A 13,271-nucleotide genomic window follows, 5' to 3' on the forward strand; every position below is an offset into this window, starting at 1 on the left:
GTTGTTCCAGTTGAATGCTGCAATAATAATATTCATCTGCTTTGATCAAGTAAGAAGACCTGCTGTATTAAACTAAAACTGGGTTTGTAACTTCACCTTGACTGAGCTTCGTGACCCCTGCTGCGACTAAAATGGTAAAATGGCCTGTATTTATATAGCGCTTTACTAGTCCCTAAGGACCCCAAAGCGCTTTACACAACCAGTCATCCACCCATTCACACACTGGTGATGGCAAGCTACATTGTAGCCACAGCCCCCCTGGGGCGCACTGACAGAGGCGAGGCTGCCGGACACTGGCGCCACCGGGCCCTCTGACCACCACCAGTAGGCAACGGGTGAAGTGTCTTGCCCAAGGACACAACGACCGAGACTGTCCAAGCCGGGGCTCGAACCGGCAACCTTCCGATTACAAGGCGAACTCCCAACTCTTAAGCCATGATCGCCCCATAAAGGACGAAAAAATCATGTTGGAAATGTTTGAAGATTTTGAATTTTTAACTACATAAATAATAAGTTTAGATCAGGGGTAGGCAACACTAGGCCTCGAGTACCAGTGTCCTGCAGGTTTTAGATATCACCCTGGGTCAACACACCTGAATCAAATGATTAGTTCATTACCAGCCCCCTGGAGAACTTCAATACATGTTGAGGAGGTAATTTAGCCATTTGAATCAGCTGTGTTTGATCAAGGAAACATCTAAAACCTGCAGGACACCGGCACTCGAGGCCTGGAGTTGCCTACCCCTGGTTTAGATCAACTTCCAGCTTGAAATAGTTATAATATACAGAAACTTGATTCTACAAAATACCTGCCTGTATTATGAAGCACTGCTGAAAACTCCAATTTAGAGGCATATGGCAATAATTGTGTAAAAGGGTCATTTCAAATGCATTGATGGGTTTTCCAGGATTAAAATGAAGAACAGTCAGGTCAGTCTGCATTACATTTTTCTGGTTTTAATGACTTCCTTTCAGTGATGATAACTACATCCGTCGTTAAACACAAGAACGCGTTTTGTGCTCTGGATTTTCAAAGGCGTCACTTGAAGCTGCACTTGCTGATGTCTTCATAACGACAATAACAACTACACCAGTCAGCCACAATGTGGATGACATTTCATAAAAATTCTACTTGGAAACTTTATTTTCCATCAACTTTTTTCTGCTTCTGAATTTTAAGAAGCAAAAACCAAAACACTTTAAAAGAAAAGACAATTTCTCTTTAATGAGACTGTGTTAAACTCCAAGAACACTGGGACTTACATTTCCCATGATACAACTCTGTGGTGTATTTCTTGTAAACACTTGTCTTAAAAAGTCATTGGTTCTGGTTTGTTATGCATGCTTTCAATTAAAATGTGATATCTCTAAGACAGCACTGATGCCGCTTAATTATTTATCCAAATTTCACAAAGATCCTCGAGCCTAAACATTGAACTGATTTGTAAAAAACGAAACATTTAAGGGTGACAAATGAGATCTGTGCCTGTAGTCTGATCTCACACTTCTTTTTTAATTACCAAAGGTGAAATACCAAAACAGTCATCAGTAATCTGAATCTGAATATAAAGATGATATTTTGAAATCAACAGATCTTAAAGGAGACAAGTTCACATTTTATTTTTGGACTTTACAAAAGTTACTTTGCATGATACACAAATGTAGTTTCTGTGCTCAAATCGCCACATTAGGGATACTCCCTCTGACAACATCAAACAGATTCAAGGAGGGAAAAAACATGTATGAAATCAAGCATTTAAAACAGTCTGAAGCCTGACATTTTCCCCTATAATGGCATACATTGATGTCAATATTTGGATAAAGTCTTTCCATGCTTAATAGGAGCAGCAACCATTGTGAGAGGATATACTGTATTTTGCAGAAAATATGTAAAAGCTTATTAGGTCCACTTTAAAGAAAAAACCCCATCAGTAATGCAAACCTTTGAGCTCATTAAATTCATGTTGCTCTGACACAGACTCAAAGACTTTTATTTTGTTGCACCAGACGTGGGCAATGTCGAAGGCGACAGAATGTAGTAATGAAAAGAATGAATAGGGATAAAACAAGTGTTACACCCACCCACAGTCCTCACTAATTTAGTTTCTATTCATCTTCATAAAGCAAAAGACAAGAGCTGTGTGGGTTTGCTGAGTGTTGTTCCTTGATAATTAGATCTGCAATAATGTTGTGTTGGGCAAAAAAAAAAAAAAAAGCATCAGTCAATCAATTAATCTAGTACTATTGAAAACTAGACTGATGTACCGTATCTGGCAGTGGGGTAACATTACACTTGTTCAAAATGCATATCAGTTGTTCGTTTGAAGATAATAACACACCCACTAGCAAACTACATCAGCGGGGGGAAGAAAAGAACTAGGCATGAGAGAACAAATGGCCTGCTAAAAGGACATTTCTTGCAGTGAAGATGCTGTATGCTCTATACTCTACATGTATCTTGATATCTCCTTTGGAAATCATAACGTGGAACATGGGGCAGATCAGAACATTTTCCATGGCGCCAGTGAAGTAGAAAGAGCTTCTAAGCCTGATATAGATACTGTAATTGGTTGATCTCTGGAGTGTAGTAAGGCGGAGAAAATTCTCAAAGCAGAAAAAAAAGGAAAAGGTTAGAAAGAGGAATGCTGCAGCCAATCAATAAGGAGCTGCAAGTAGAAATAAACCAAAGTAATTGAAAAGGAGTGGCATGGGTGGTTGTATTGTGTTTTTTTACTATGTTAATATCGATGATGGGTCATTCAACTTCATAAAGAGTGGTCAGTATCGCATTTGAGCCACAATTGTGGTCTCCTGGAAGTTGGGAGAAAATAGGGTTAGATCTGTATAGAAAATTATTATTTTGCAGAATGGTTTTATAGCAGAACAAACTGGCAAAAAAACCCAACAAAAAAACCCAAGGCCAACAACAACGACGACAACAAAAAAAAGCACATAAAGGATACACAGTAAAGGAGCCATAAAAGCCATAGAAGCCAACATTCACAGCCAATTCCTTGGTATGTTTGGAGATTTGAAAGCTCTCAGAAGCATCAATGGTTTAATAATTAAACTAAAAAATGCAGCAGCTTTGCAGAATAATTGAAAGTGGTTTGTGATAGAAACAATGTGTGTGGCTGAAACGAGGAAAAGGTTTTTCCTTGTCCATTTTAATCACTTACTGCCATTACATTTTCTCAGTTTATGGGAAAGGGTTTCATTTGGTTTGTTTTAAACTCACTCACTCCATGTCTTAGCCTTAAAATCAAGTGATCTTCACACATAAAGAAGAGTCTGTATCTAAACCACAGAATAAAGATGCACCACATGGTTAGTGAAATTTCACCTGATAGCTTTGAGCTGAATGTTTTGGTTATCATCACCTGGGTATTTTGAAATCAGACATGATGTGGGAACCCAAGGGACTTTCAAATGGTGAACTTATTTTTTTTTCCAGTGGGGTTTATTACTTACAAAACTGAACGTGTGAAACAGACTGTCACCTCATAAGGAAAGTATTTACTTAGGATCAAACAAGGAGAAGACCAGATTTGCCATAAACTTATCCACACTCACTTTCCACTTCATTAGGTACACTTGTTACTGTTACTGTCAGCTGCTTGTTAATATAAATATTTAATTAGGCAATCTTATGGAAGCAACTCAGTGCATTTAGTTATGTAGACATGGTCAAGACGACCTGCTGAAGTTCAAACTGAGCAGAATCAGAATGGGAAAGAAAGGTGATTTGAGCGACTTTGAACATGGCATGGTTGTTACTGCCAGACAAGCTGGTCTAAGCAACTCAGAAAGTGCTGATCTACAATCTACTTTCCCACAGAACCATCTCTGGGGTTTACAGAGAATTAGCTGTAATAGCAAAAATATCCAGTGAGAAGCAGTTCTCTGGAAATAAAATGCCTTGTTGATCCCAGAGGTCAGAGGTGAATGGTCAGACTCTTTCAAGTTGATGGGAAAGCAACAGAGACTCAGATATACTTATTACTACCAGGGTATGCAGATGAGCATCTTTAACCTCACAGCATATAAAACCCTCTTTCTTATATCTGGACACTCTTGTCAGTTATAAGAAACGCAGGCTACAAGTTACTCAGGCTCAACAAAATTGGACAACAGACGACTGGAAACATTGCCTAGTCTGTTGAGTCTTGATTTTTGCAACAAAATTCAAACCGGTAGTTTGACATAACGAACATGGATCAGTCCTGTCTTGTCTCAAAGGCTGCTGGTGGTGGTGTAATGGTGTGGGAATATTTTCTTGACATGTGGCGAAGCTCAAAGCTCAAATCATTTCAAATGAGCTTGTTGAGAAAGACCATGAGTTGACTTTACTCAAATGCACTCCACAGTCTTCAGATTTCAATACAATAGAAGTTGCCAGCAAGTGTATATTCAGGCTGTGTTTGCAATGCAAATCTGATGACCATTAAACATTGGCTTATTTATACACAGTCTGTGGTCTAAATAAAACCTAGCAAGCTATTCTTTTTTCTTTTTTTTAAGTTTCAATCAAAAGGCAGTGCAGATGTTTCTTTAACACATCTAGTTCATTCTGTCTGTAGATTAGTCCAATTTTCATTCAATCTTTTTATCTCTGATTATGCAATAAAAATGTAAAAGCATTGCGTATCTAAGAAAATGTGTATGCTTCACCCAAAGGATGTTAGATTGTTGAAGTTTCTAACATTGATGTTTGAAGTGAATTGTGCCACACTAAAAACCAATAGCGACTGGATGAGTAATTCAACACAGTTTATGTTGTTCTCACTGGAAGTGGATCCCATAGCAACTCCAGCAGCTGACTTCTCCCTCGGTATCTTTGATCACTTTTCTTTCATCTTTTGTGAGCCTGGGACGGGCACAAAATTGCTGCATAGCATGATATATGACATTCCATCTCAGCAGCGTATGAAAAATAAATTAGATTTCCCTACACCATTTCCTGATCACCCCAACCCCCCTCTACCACCAGCCCTCCCTCCTGTCATCACACCTGCCTCTTTCTTCCTGCCGATGCATGTGGCTGCTCAGCTGCAAGACACAAACACTCAGAGTGTGTTCACACCAAGTATGTGTGAGGAGGTTTTTTTTTTCAAGCTAGAAGCCTTGATTTGTACTTTGAATGGTAGTAGAAAGAGCCAAACATGGACAATTTCCAAGACCTGTAAAATAGGTGTACTGCTATGGCACTTAGTAGATAGAGTGCATTATTTTACAAGATCAAATTGATTTTAATTTTACACACTGATGATGATGACCACCTGTTTTCATCCATTCAGTACTTCTGTGTAACATCTGTGACTGTAGCAGCAGACGACATTGTATCAGACATGTTTTGAATTTTAGGCTGTGAACAGATTCAATCCTGACAACCTAACTGTGACAAAATCTACTCTGTCATGGCATATCATATTTTCAGGCAGAAATAATAAGTGGTTAGGTTTTCCTAGGGAGCCATGGGAAGAAACAGAGGCCTCTTTCTCAAATTTTCAAGAGGATTCACCAAATCAAAGCTCCTTTGATAGGTTGTTTTCCAAACATATTTGCATTTCTTAAAATTGTCATTCACAATAGAAAACAGAGGTTGTTTAAGTCAGCTTAGCTAACTTACATTATAAGACCATGCCAATCTTAACATGTTAGAGAATAGCAAATACATTTGACAGATTTTTCTTTTTGTGTGATTTTTGTGTTTCAGCGGGCTGTTTTTCTGTTTTAGTGAGCATTAGATTGTTGACAAACCCAGGTTAACCACATTTCCCTATGCCTCTTGTATGCTAAGCGAGCAACAAAGAACATGGAAAACATCTACCATTTTAGATGCTACAATTTCTGCTCGTCACTGTTGTGAGTTATTCAAAACGTTAAACTTGCAAAGCAAAGACTCCTACAAAAAGATAGGAGATATACTCTTAGAGAGCCAAGAAGTTCTGCACAGGGATTAGTAGATGTGGATTTGGGTGATGGCTGCTTTCCTTCACAATGCACATGTCCACTGGGCTTAAAGTTTATATAGAATATTCATTATAAATTACAGCTTGGAGGTTGTGATACTTATTGTACATTTGTTCATCTTACTTAGTTATCAGATGATTAATTTGAAGCAGATTGCAATTAAGTACAAGAGAAAATGTAGATGTTATCTGACTATAGCAAGGCTCCTGTAATTTGAAAGTTAAAATCTGTAGCATGTGTGCCAACAGTTTCCATTAACATTTCAGTGTTCTTGGAATCCTGGGATGAAAAGGGGGAACTAACAGAAACAATGCATGATGGATTTCCAGAGACATTCCAAAGAGGAATGCAATTACTGAGTCAGAGCTTGTCGGCTCCCCTTACTGTTGGTCAAAAATGATTTAGCAAGCTTTCACTCAGTGAGGTCTAAAAATATGTCCTCATCTATCTGTGTTTTATCTTCTCAGCCTCAGGAGTTTCCTTTTCACCAAAAAAAGATATTAATGAAAATATGTGACGCACCATCTTCCACGTCACAAAAGACACCTATGAATCATCTTGTACAACTGCACTTTACTTTATATTATGGGCATTAATATAATCACATTACACTGTATTAAATCCATCCAATCCAAACCTGTGTTAGATGTATAAAAAAGGTATGTCAGAGCCAAAGTACCAGCTTCAAATGATTTGTAACAGTTTGATTCTCTCAGTGCCAACAAAAACCAGACACAAATCCATTCTCTTTAAGTACTGTATGCTCTAAGCTGGACGTACTTTGGATGAAAACAAATCCCCCGCAGCTCTGAATGTAAGCATTGCTTTGTTTCATTGCAGGGCTTACTAAGACTGAGGCCAAATGGAGAAAGTAATGATATAAAAATAGAAAAAGTGGAAATAATTCTGCATGTCTTCAAATATCTCTATTTTTTTCACGAGCTTCATTTCCTTCTGAGTGAACCAGAATAAAGTGTCAAAAGCCTAAGAGCATCGCATTGAATCTCCTGCATATCATGATGGATTTAAAGTGTGCATCAAGAAAGTAGGACAGCTTTCACAGAGGCTCCAGACTGATGCTCAGTGACATCACTTTCACAGCAGAAGCCTCATTTTGAAGCATTTATAATCATAGAATCGCACCCATAATCATCATCACACTCTGCTGCACCTGCAACCTCTTCATACGTTTAATGTTATATTCAGATGTATAGGTGGAATAATGGGTGTCTGCATTTAACAACTCATCAGACAGCTACAAATGGTTCATAGTATGCACACTGTCAGTTTTTTCAGCACATTTATAGCCATCAGAATCCCATTGTGCAAGTAATTAAAAAAATAAAAAAAAGCTCTGTGAGTAAGTATAAGAGAGGGCAAATATGTCCTAAACTGAGAAATAATTTGAGTTGTCAAATATACAAATACAAACTAAAATGCTATATTAAAAGTATTTAGTCAGTGTATCACTAAAGTGACTAAATGCACTAATTTTCAGTTACGTCCCTGTTCCAACTCCTTCTAAGTAATCCTTCTCAGTCAGTTGTGTAACTCTTTAGGTTGGTCAGGAATTTAACCTTTAAAGGAATTTAACATTTGGAGAACATTCTTGTGTGATTTTTGAGTAGACTGATACCTACTTAGGCAATAAAAAGCAACCTGGAACACTAACTTTAGCATATATACAAGAAATAAGGCAAATAAGTTAGTCAGCTAACTGCTGACCCCTGACCCAGGAAAACTTTGCATAGTTCCCTTAAGAATTTATTTGCAAAATCAGCATTTTTATTTGATTGTGTTTCAGACTGAACAGCTACTAAATATTGACACCAAAAAAATCCTTCACACCAAATGAACTCCATTCAGAATAATCACAGCTAGTCACCCTCTTTTTCAACAAGTCATTACCATCTTGATTGGCTAATTTTAGCATCTCCCTGTTTGATGGCGGAGGTCATTTTGAATATTGTTGTACTATTACTGGGAAGTTAAGGCTTTGACGCTTGGTATATGGTGATTGATTGACACTTGCTATCCCTCCTGCATTCCTTGTAGCTTAATCATCTAACATTTGCTCACGTGTGAATTCATCTTTGTTTGCATTACTGTAAGTTTTTACATTTTTTTTTTTACTTTAGTCTCGCTGCTTCCAATTTGGGACCTTAGCTGGAAAAGTTAAAGTTGGTACAGTCTAAAAACTGCAAATCAGTGTAATTAATTGGTGGGACATGAATACATGAACCTATATAGAGAGTCTGTGGTGGAAACAGCAAGTGGTGTTTATTTTTTCCTATACTAATTGTATAGGCATGATATTGGCATCCTTAACATTGGCTTTCTTAATGCTTGTTTCTATGATAATTCCAAGTCTGTCAATCCAAAAATCACTCCAGATAACTCTTTGAGTGCTTTGTGCATCACCCTGTAACTCAAATATAAATTTGAACAAGTGGGCACTTCCATCTGCTGATCAAGATTATGTGATAACGCTTAAAGCCCCCGAATAGCTATTGTGTCAACATTGTTCTGTCAGGAGCGGGACTGTCGTAGTTTCACTGGAAACAGACAGTTACTGCCCATTTTTGTATTCATATTTCACAGGGACTTCAGACAAGAAAATCAAGATGAATAGGTAGGTGTGTGACAAAAATGTAACACAGGCAACCTTGAGACTGATTTGGAGCAAAGCTGAATGGTTTCTCCTTTGCTATTGTGAATGTTTCGGTATAACACTTTAATGAACACTCAGCCAATAGGATTGTTTATCTATCGAGTAATTTTGTCAAAGTTCTGCAGGGTCTCAGAAGATATTCAATTGTTTTCAAATGCAGGGTAATAATTTCCTGAGTAGATGTACTCTGACATGCAAAATTGGTGGAATATTTCCCACAGTGCATCCAAATAATATCATCTCACTGCTTATGTATTTACCCACCTTACATTTACTTTGTAGGCATTTGTCTCTGAATTTAGAAATCATCAGGGTTTTCTCTTTCAAACTTCGAAAAGCTCCCTGCTGAGTCACTGAAGATATTATGCAACTATTTTCACAAAGTGAGCAGCAGTAATATTACGAGCAATGACCCGTGTGTGTGTGTGTAAAATTGGTGGTGCGTCACTTTAGATCATCAATATGATGTTAATGTAGTTATTAAACCTTTTCACCGACAGACCATACTAAAAATTACTCTGTAAAAACAGAAATATAGCACACACGTTTTGGTAGGTGGTTAATTGTGCAAGAACGCAACACTTTTAAGTCCATTTAATTCACCTTTTTGGCAGCTAAGACAGGCTATGTACATGACAGGTGAAAACTAGAATACTTTGTGCCTGCAATGACTAAATAATATGCAAGGCCTAATATGTGGAGGGCAGTGTTATTAGACTGTTTGACTTGTTTATGTTCTCCACATCTGTTATGGAAATTTTTAGGATATATTTTGACAGTTTCACTTTATTTCAAGACTTTGAAGAAAAGAAATGCTCACTAATGGCTGTAAGAGTCTGGTAGGAGTCAAATTGGGATTTCCTACTCAGGGCATTTAGGTATGGGGTAACAGCTGTATGTGGGAATGAATTTAATGGAAATGAGAGAAAAGAGGTTTCACTTGATGACAGTGAGCTATACACTTAATGAGACAGTCGAATATGTTGACATAGCTGCTAATTCACTGAAAGAAACTACAGGGTATTAAACACTGTAGTTTCTTTTTTAGCCATTGAGAGAAAGGTTACATACACTATAAAAAGAAACACTGTGCACTATCATGTCTTTCTTACATTTCCATAATATTTATTGGATTAAATATCTTTTGAATAGTGGATATCCTGCCAAGCCCTCATTTTGTATGTGTGCTGGGAAAAGAAAGGTCAAGGACTAAAACTATTCCTGTCTCCGACACAAAAATTGACAAAACGAGATCAAATCTTACCTATATTGTGCGGTATTTTGCCATATGGTCCCTTGGAAATATCTCAAGGCCACACATTCACACTCAAAGTGCAAGGTGAAGAATTAGCCTGGACAAAATAAAAGAGAAGTATATAAGAAGCCAAAAATGAAAAGGTCACCAAAGTTCAATTGCAATATACTTCTGCTAAGGACTATTTTAATTAGGAAGAACACATGCGGTGACGAATCACACTTCATATCGTACATGTCAGATATATGTCTGTGCGAAAATAACTTTGTATTGTGTGGTCTGAAATAAGGCCATCTGAAGTCCATCGCAAACAATACAGGTGTTATCATGCATACTTGCTGTGAACCAATCATGCCACTAAGCTGAGAAACCTTTTACAATTCAGGGAGCGCTATTATGATTTATAAGGAATTATCTGCTTCTCAAACAAAAGCCTATAAAATCTTCTTAAAGCACAGTGTAGGAGGGAGGGAGATTAGATTGGTTTATGGAAAATTATTGAAATAGAGCACAGCAGGGTGTTTGTGCAGGGCTGCAGCTCCCGAGTGACATTATAATCTCTGCAATGACTTAATGCACATTATTTGTCTCTTTTCTTTCATTTTTTGCGACCAGTTGTCCCTACAAGCTGTTTGCCTTTCTAAACACACAGTCTGGAAGCTGTGCTATGTCTTTGCCGTCTGTGGGAGTAAGAGTGTGGGTGTGTTTGAATGCGTGTCTATGAATCTGTTTGGGCACAGATTCATGTATGTGCTGCATTACAGACTTAATGCAGGATATCATGCATAACCATTTTTTTGTTCTTACATGCATTATATGCCCTCTACAGTGAACAATATAATCTCTAAGAGTGTGCTTTGAAAACATGGTCTTGCTGTAAGTGATGTTCAGAAAATTAATGACTCTTTCTTTTCTACATTGATAACAAACATATTGGTATTCCACTTATCCTTTAGGGAGTATCACTTCTCTCTTGCTTTTTAATAAGTAAGTCAAATCAGTCAATTGAAGTCCAGAGGCAGGAGAATCCCCACAGTCCTCAGGGCATCAGCACCCAATTCGAAGTTCATTGTTGTACAGACTCCCCCATAGTCTCCAGATCGGAACTCAGTCAAATCCAACCAGTAGCAGTTCCCAGTCTAGAGCTTAGCCAGCCACACCCAATATTAGATTCTAGCTCAGGGCACACAATGATGCGTGCTGCGACAAAGTTTCTGGGCTGCCTTTCCTCAAGAGTCTCTCCATCTAAAGTAATGCATTATCAGGGACTGTAACATCTAGTCCTTCTTACTGAATCAGAACTCTGGAGTGATCCAGTGACCGCTGCAAAAGGGCAGCTGACAATCAGGGAAAGACCAGATGACAGCCTGGAAAGACTGCTGACAGGAGGGAATAGACCCTAATGGGGCTGGTGTGGGTTAGCGCCTCATACCAGATTCTTACTGAATCTTGCCTAACTACACAAAAGCCAAACGATCCAAATTCTCTAGTTTCAATTTTGTATTTTTCTGGAACCGAATCACGGGAACAATCACCTCAAGGTTCTTTATATTGTAAGGTAAAGACTATACAATAATACAGAGAAAACCCAGACAATCACATGACCAAGCACATGAGCGAGCACTTGGAGACCGTGAGAAAGAAAAATCCCTGTTTAACAGGAACAAACCTCCGGCAGAACCAGGGTCAGGGACGGGTAGCCATCTTTTCATAGCTAGTCAATGCTCCCTTTCACTGAAACCCCTTTTTATCTACTGTTCTCTTCTTGCCTGTCTTCAATGTCTCATAACACACCTTGTTTCATTCAGGTTCATTTTTCTCCTGCATCCCCTTTCCTCATCATCTCACAATGACAGGCTGGTGAATTGAAGGTGTCCAAGAGCACTACTAGCTGTATTTTCCATCCAGGCTAGATTTTGCTCATCAACAGTTGTCACAAGACCAAGGAATCCTACAAAAAGAACAACCTCAGCTTTTAGCTGGTCCCCAGTTGGACTTGACCTGTCAGTCTCAGTGTTACCAAACACAGCATGCACCACATACTTACCTAAGAGAATTGATCTGACTTCCTGGAATATTTAAGGTGAAATGATCTGAGAAGGTGTGTGGTGGGTTGATGCTGATCATTTGAGATTTCCCCGGTTATAATGTCATCATTAGCCTTTAAGGCACAGCAGCCAGGGAATGCAAATAACACATTATTGACCTGCTGTCATTAACTGTCTGCATTTAAAGACACTGCTTAGAGCAAATAACCTGCTGTGATGCCCATTCAGGCTTGGAAAATGACTGAGGGAATTGAGACTTTCAAAGATGCCAGGAGAGCAGAGTTTCATTATAACAACACAACAAGCCTATTAATAAAATGTATAATGCATTTGAAATCTGTTTGCTCCTCTTTCCGTGTTTCAGTCACCATCAAATTGATCTTTAAATAGTTCATTTACAAATATGAACTTAATATGAATGTAAAATCAGCAGCTTAATGAAGTGGTAGTGAGGGGACATTCTGTTTCAGCAGCTGAAATCAAATCTAGTGAACCAGCAGGCAATGAAGAAAACAGCTTGATGTCATAGGTGCTCAGAGAAACCATTTCACTGCTATTTGAATAATCTTCAGGCATTGTGGACATAATATGTAGTGATATTATTATGTGACTGTGCAATGGGAAAAGTTTAATTAGGTTTTGGCACAAGAACAAAACAATCCTGACCAACAGGTGTATCATCATCAGGGCAAATCCACCTTGACCTACAGTCTAGACTTTGTAGTTTCTATAAAACCAGCTTGTTCTTAGTCCCAGGACTATGTCGTAGTTTCTAAGCCACTGCCATGTCACAGATATGTGCAGGATGTTCTCACACTCTATGCAATTTGGCATGATTTCAGTGACGTATGTAGCTTATAGCAACATTAGGGGCATATTTTAGTAAAAGATCCTTATTTGGACTAAACCCAACTGAGATTTTTGTGACTAAACTTCACCAGCAAATAAAAATGAAATGAATGAATCTAAGTGGAAAAAAGTGCAAAACATGAAGGTCCAAACAGGAAATAAACTGTGATCTTGAGAAGATATGACGTTTCACCATCACCTCTCGAACCTGAAAATACAGACTGAGGAGGAAGGCTGTGATCTAGACAATCAGCAATGCTGAAGCTGGTTAGAAATTGTTACTAAAAATATCACTCCGCTTCCTCCTTTATCCCTGTCATAATTGCAACACCCACTAGAGACCAATGTCTTCTGAAGACAAATGTGTTATCGTGTAAAGTTTTTCACTGGTTCTTTGTTTGAATTTTATGGATCGGATTTTGCTATGAAGCATTATTTCCTGTTTAATAGTTGGTAATAAGAAAAAGGGATCACA

At 38.2% G+C, this 13,271-nt stretch overlaps 1 protein-coding gene across 1 annotated transcript in view; it reads right to left on the reverse strand.

The window, feature by feature from the left end:
- LOC146646511 (leucine-rich repeat and fibronectin type-III domain-containing protein 2) overlaps nt 1–13,271 on the reverse strand; it is a 138,593-nt gene that overhangs the window by 25,878 nt on the left and 99,444 nt on the right. Inside the window, exon 3 of the mRNA XM_085391127.1 lies at nt 9,909–9,996. The gene's annotated coding sequence lies outside the window, so the exon portion shown is untranslated. The remainder of the gene's footprint in view (nt 1–9,908; nt 9,997–13,271) is intronic.

This window comes from Rhamphochromis longiceps, linkage group LG19 (genome assembly GCF_057381845.1).
Source record: "Rhamphochromis longiceps isolate RC_006_pf linkage group LG19, R_longiceps_female_GT1.1, whole genome shotgun sequence".
NCBI lineage: Eukaryota > Metazoa > Chordata > Actinopteri > Cichliformes > Cichlidae > Rhamphochromis > Rhamphochromis longiceps.